Genomic DNA, 6,718 nt, shown 5'->3' with positions numbered 1-6,718 from the left:
AGAGAAGGGTGTAGCTGATTGTACAGCAAAGCCTAAATAAAAACAAAATGAAAGTTGTTCATGGCTGTAGCTGCATCCTTTTTGTGTAACTGCTAATGGGAATCTAAATATCTTTGAGGTATTGGGTCACAAAGTTCTGGGTTTTCAAACCAAGATAATACGCAATGTCATAATCCCACTGTTCAAAAAATGGTCAGTTGGAACATGGACATGGACTTGACTTAACTTGCAAAATTGAGGATTTGGCTTGGACTTGAATTCAAGGTTTCGACAAAGACTTGGCCCCAACACTAGAGACTGGATTTTAGACTTGCTCTGCTCGATTTGTAACTTGACTTCCAGGACTTGAGACTCTGACAGACTTGAGATTTGATTTGGACTTTTGGATTTTACTTGGACTCGACCTCAAGATGTTGGTACTTACTTGAGACCTGCTTTGACAGACTCGTGACTTGTCTTGGGCTTGGCCTCAAGTACTTGAGACCTGATTTGAGATTTACTTCAACAGATTTTAGAGTTTATTTGTAGAGTGACTTGAACTTCTGTACTTGAGACTTGGACTTGGACTTGGCCTTTGGTCCTTGAGATTTGACTTGGGCTTTGGTCTGATAGATTTGAGACTTGACTTAGACTTGAAGTCAAGTCGTGGACTCAAACAATGGATTTGAGACTTGACTTGGGATAAACTTAAGGCTTGTTTGGACTTGGCCTTAAGGAGTTTACTTGGGCTTGGCCGAGTCTTCAGTTGTGATTTAAAAGTACTAATAGATGGGCACTGGCGCAAACTGAGGGGGAGAGCATTCCAGTGTGGGGCCAGACTCACACATAGAGCGTAGTCTAGAGGGGGGAATGGAGAGGAGACGGGAATCAGGGGAACGTAGTGAACGGGGTGGCCAATAGGGATGGAGAAGACGGGATAGACAGGGAGGTGCCAGGCCATGAAGACATTTAAAAACCAGAAGAAGCGTTTTAAAAGAGATTCAGTATTGGACTGGGAGCCAATGCAGGTGCTGAAGGGTGGAGGTGATGTGTTCCCAGGACCGTGTGTGAGTTAGGACTCTGGCAGCTGAGTTTTGGACATCTTGACATCTTGACTCACACATAGAGCGTAGTCTAGAGGGGGGAATGGAGAGGAGACGGGAATCAGGGGAACGTAGTGAACGGGGTGGCCAATAGGGATGGAGAAGACGGGATAGACAGGGAGGTGCCAGGCCATGAAGACATTTAAAAACCAGAAGAAGCGTTTTAAAAGAGATTCGGTATTGGACTGGGAGCCAATGCAGGTGCTGAAGACTGGAGGTGATGTGTTCCCAGGACCGTGTGTGAGTTAGGACTCTGGCAGCTGAGTTTTGGACATCTTGACGTTTTTTTAGTCTTCGGTTGGGCAATCCGAGGAGAAGGCTATTGCAGTAATCCAGTCTGGATGTAACGAAGGCATGAATGAGTGTTTCTGTGACAGGGTATAATGAACTCAAGTATTCTACTTGGACGTGACCTCAAGGACTTGAGACTTGACTCGACGAAGGCTTCATCATGCTTTGCGCGCCGCATTTTAACACCGCTGAAATAAAGTCATCCCTGCTGTGTCTCAGGGAAAAACGTCCTCCTCTAAAAACAAGTCTGACACTCAACCGTACAGTTTGTTAAAGGTACAATCTACGATCAAACGTGGATACCTCCGCATGTCACTGTCCATCAAATAAATGTTAGGATGCATCATAGCAGCCACATTTTTAACTTCCTCTTACTTTTACTGTCTTTGCCCAGTTGCCCAATGAAATCATGAAGAAGAACAGTGTTTTCTCTCATCTCCTCAGCACACATCTCAGCAGATCCTGGCGAGGTGCCAGTGAGCAAGGCACTCAACTCTCTGTAACTTCCGCTGTACCAAGCAGCGACCTGTAACTGTATAAATGTGAAGGCAGAGTGGTGTTAAGAAGGCATAAAATCTGAAAACCATTCCTGGCTTCAAAAGAGTAACCTCAAACACAAGCCGACAGGGTTCAGAGTGTGTGTGTGTCTGTGATGATGTTTGTGTGTCTGTGCGTGCGCGAGTGCTGTATCACTCACACTGACCCCTGCTTGTCAGGTCACATCCTGTCCATATCTCTTTTATTTGCCGGTCGCCGCTCGCTGTTTGCTTTGGCGGCTACAGGTCTGTTGGGGTTCAGGTGTGAAGAGAGCAACAGAGTGCGTTCGCATGTTCGTGTCAGGGTGTGTGTACATTCGTGACGACTTTTGTGTGTGCGTGTACAGTGAGCGTATGTTTGTGCATGTGTTTGCGCGGCCAGTTATTTTAGGCACAGTCACCATGGCCGTTTATTTTTAGTCCTGAAAGACTTGGTGTGTATGCGTGTGTACATGTCTACGGGGAGTTGTACACACTGTGCTTACGTGTGTGTGTGTGTGTGTGTGTAGGTGTGTGTGTGCGTGTGTGCTCGTGTGTGTGTGTGTGTGTTTTGGCAGTGGACTGGCGAGCAGGGTTAGGAGGTTGTGGTGAGTTTGTGTGTTCAGGGCCGCTGGTGTGAAAGAGCAGTCAGAGCTGCGCTTCCCCCTGGAGAGAGAGTTTAATTTAGAAGAACAAGGCTCCTAACACACACTTGCGCCGCTGCCGTCTCCTCGGCCCGTCTCTCCGCACCTCATCCCTCCCCTCCCCAGACCTCTCTGCCACTCTATAAAACTTTAACCATCTCTCCATCTACCCTTCCCTTACTTCTCAACCTTTTCATCTCGTTCCGTCTTCTGTCCGTCACTCTGTCCCTGTGCTCAGCGTTCGATGGAAATCCTCGGAAACAGAGGAGATTTCAGCGAGGGGCCAAGAGGTGGCCAGTTTCTCTCGATGATGCAGAGGAAAGAGTTCTTTATCCACATGGTACAACTCCTAAGACAATATTCCAATCAACAGTTTAGACTTGCTCATAAAATATCAGATGTAACCAAACATTCATATGAAAGTCTGGAACATCCAAGTACATCTTTGTTCATTTAAAAAAAGACTAAACTTCCTGAGGTTCTGTCTAAGTTAAGCAGTCCAAAACACCACATTCTGACAGGCATTCTTAAACCATTCTGGTAAATCCATCCAGTCTCAGACAAAGCAAAATTTAGAATCAGGACTTGAAAATGAGCCAGGCTGACACTTACTGCACAGAAAGATATTGGTGTCCAGTCGGTGTAAGTGTAAGAAGCGGCGTGACTTGCCCGTGTTGAAACTCCTCCCAAGCTAACTCAGCAGCATCTGCACCACATTATCATCTTCTCTGCAGGTTAATTGAGGCGCCATCTGGCCACTCGTTGCACCTGCACCACCTTTTTTGCCGTGATTTCTCGCTAAAGTTCGGTTCAGTCACCGCTGCGGGTGTTTGTGCTTTGCTCTTCCCAGAAATCGACCTGTCAATCAAACAGCGTGGTCAGCGCTGTGACGTCTTTCGCCCTGGATTTTCTCTGAGTGGCATACTTTTCTGACAGCCATGATGACTTCCTGACGGCCGAGATTTTTTTTCTTTTTTCTAAATGGAGGATTTTTTTTATTTGCCCCTGTTTTGAACTCTCTTGGTTTACGACAGCAAATGTAAATGTGATTCTATGAACTTGTTGAAGGCTAAATAACTAGCTTGCGGTATTAACTCCTGACAGGGAGCAGCAAAGCAGACGAAAAGATGCCTGATTATTACTTAAATTCCTGGAAAATTAAACATTTAGATGCAGAGTTTTCAACCGAAAACCAATGAGGGGCCACATTTAGCCCCAGCTGCTGACTGCCCCGCTTTATATAAGCATGTTTTTTTTTTCCTTTATGCCGCAGTGCATATGGAGCAGCAGGTCTGGCTGTTGTCTGCAGCATTCAGCAGAAGTTGTTCTTGGCAGGATATTATTTCGAGGGAGAGCGCTCTCCTGTAGTTGGAAGGATAAATCCAGGTAAACCGTTGGTATGCCGCGCGATAAATCTCTGTGGCGTAGCACTGCCAGAGGGCACACATGCACACATTCAGACTCAAGTTCACAACAACACCAGAGACTACCAGTGTTGTCAGGTAGTTTGGTCTGAGGGGACGATTTGCCTCGTTTCGTTTGTGAGGAGTGTTTGATGATTCCGTCCCTTCATGATGATTGTTTTTGTTTCTGAGGTGATAAATGTGCTCCGGACCACCCCTCAGCTGCTGTCAGGCCCACTCCTCACACAGCTGATTTATGCACTGAAGAGGTGCCCTTAGGAGAGTCTGTATAGTGTGTGTGTGTGTGAGAGAGTGTGTGTGTGTGTGTATGGTCTGAGTAGTGTTTATCAGTTAACGGTTCGAAATAAAAAAAAAGAAAATTAAAAACGGGAAAACATTTAGGAAACATTTTGATTATCTAAAGTCATGTCCTGCCCAACAAACAGGTGCAGGGACATCAGGCTGAACAGGTTCACAGTTCATTGGGAATCTCCCATCAAACGTCTGTATGCACCGTCTCAGTCAGACACACACACCAGGTCAATGTTGAGTGATGTCACACGCCTCAAATATCTGCGTTTGATGCACACTCCCATGAGTTTAACTGGACTATTAGACAAGAGCGACCCCGTGTGGTCGGACCTAGCTGGGGAGCAGAACTGATGGGGAAACTTCACTCTTTCCTGCAGCTGCTTTTGTTGGTAAACCTCTGAGAGTCGCCCTCCAACATAAACAAAGAACATTTCGCCTGTCAAGATTGAGTTGGTGTTGCATTATGAAACAAAACAAAAAAAGAAAAGAAATATTGAGTGCATTGCTTATTATTTCCATGGAATGTCAAACCTGGCTACATGTCTCACAAAGGTTTGGCTCGCACAACTCACAAAACACACTGTATCCATTTTACACCTTGTATTCATAATATGGCTAATAAGTACATGTTTTGTGGTTTGAATTGATGAAGTCTTGAGTCGTCCACCTCTGAGATTTTTGCCATCTCTGAGTGAGTAATGATCGGTTGAACTTCACTCTTGGTCTCCCGAGTTTCAAGAATGCAGTTTGACTTAACATCTTGTTTCTGCTGCTCTAAATCTCTCCTGTGATGTTGTTCGATCCCCCAATTATGTATCCTAAAACTAGATATATGGATATGTCATATGTCCCAACCACTTTTGAACACAAAGTGGTTACCACAATTTCAGCCGCATGTTAACTCTGCTGCTGTGACATTTCTTCTCAAAAACAATATCTTAGTTTCTCAGTCCACAGAGGTCACTGTGCACTGTGTTCATAGTATGTTTTTAATCTAAACCAAGGTTCAGTAGTTTGAGTATTTTGAGGAAGGTCAGCATCATCTCGTCACTGCATACGCATTCTAAACACCCTGGAGTTACGGTGTAATCTTTTGTACTAATAGTGTAATCGTCTGTTATCTGGAAGTTTGAGTGATCTAAAGTCATCAATTTCCACAAATCTGCACCAAAGTTTGAACACACAGGTGTGTATGTTTGGTAGTTTAACCAATTATATTTGATGTCATGTATGTATGTATGTAAGTATGTATGTATGTATGTATGTATGTATGTATGTATGTATGTATGTATGTATGTATGTATGTATGTATGTATGTATGTATGTATGTATGTATGTATGTATGTATGTATGTATGTATGTATGTATGTATGTATGTATGTATGTATGTATGTATGTATGTATTTATCTATTTGTTTATTTATTTGTTTGTTTATTTACTTGTCATAAATACATTAATCAAAGTTTATTATTGTCTGGATCTATTCCCACTGTGTGCACGGAACCAATCCTATTTCTTCATTTATATTTTCATTAGATAATATTGATGGATTAGTTATAAGGCACCGTTCTGTCAATACATTGGTCCTTTTTTATCACATGCACTCAAAACAGCTATTTTCAGCTGGGCCTCCTTCCAAACACAACTTTTAAAGAGAATTGTGATTTGGCCCAATGAGCTTCATATACTCTGCTCAAACCTGGTGTTTAATTTATTCCACCTAGACCAGTCTCTTGTTAGAATTTAAAATGTATTTTAATTCTTTCTATGGATTTTTGGGAGAAATATAGATTATTCTCTAATATTAATTTAATGTAGATAATGCTCAAATATTATATTATTGTTTAATTTTGTGAGCAGCTCAACTCTACTACATGTAGAGAGCATACAGTAAATATGATTACAAAACAATAACATATGAAATGAGACAGTTTTTAATAACTTAAAGTGAATGCTCGCCGTCTTCAGTGCAATTATAACTGACAAGACAAGAAATGTTGCTACAAACTGGCGTAGATCTACTAGAATGAAAAGAAAACAAAAAGTTGCAAACAAATCTCAAAAAAAATTAAATCACTAAAAGCATGAATAAAATCAAGTATATACAACAAATATTAGAGGAAAATGAAATATGATGTTTCACTTTTTGTGCCCTACTCACACTCACACACACATCAGTCACTGTCAGGTACATGAGACCCACACATCATTCTGATTTCCAGCTTTTCACTTGGATTTGGAGTTGACTCGTTGCAAATCTAAACTCTGGAAAGACAACTCTGTTGGAGAACTGACAGATTTTTTCTACTGCAAAGTGGATCTTGTTGAAGAAACTAAACTACTGATTCACTCGAGACAACTTTTACGTTTTGTTTTATTTATGACTCATTCATTGATTCTTTTTTAAAACTCTTCCAATCAGTGCATCAGTGTAATTGAATATAAAGTGGACGGTTCACACTGTATTATT

Source organism: Sparus aurata, chromosome 6, assembly GCF_900880675.1.
Source record: "Sparus aurata chromosome 6, fSpaAur1.1, whole genome shotgun sequence".
Taxonomy (NCBI): Eukaryota; Metazoa; Chordata; class Actinopteri; order Spariformes; family Sparidae; genus Sparus; species Sparus aurata.
Note: the sequence above shows the minus strand (reverse complement) of the source record.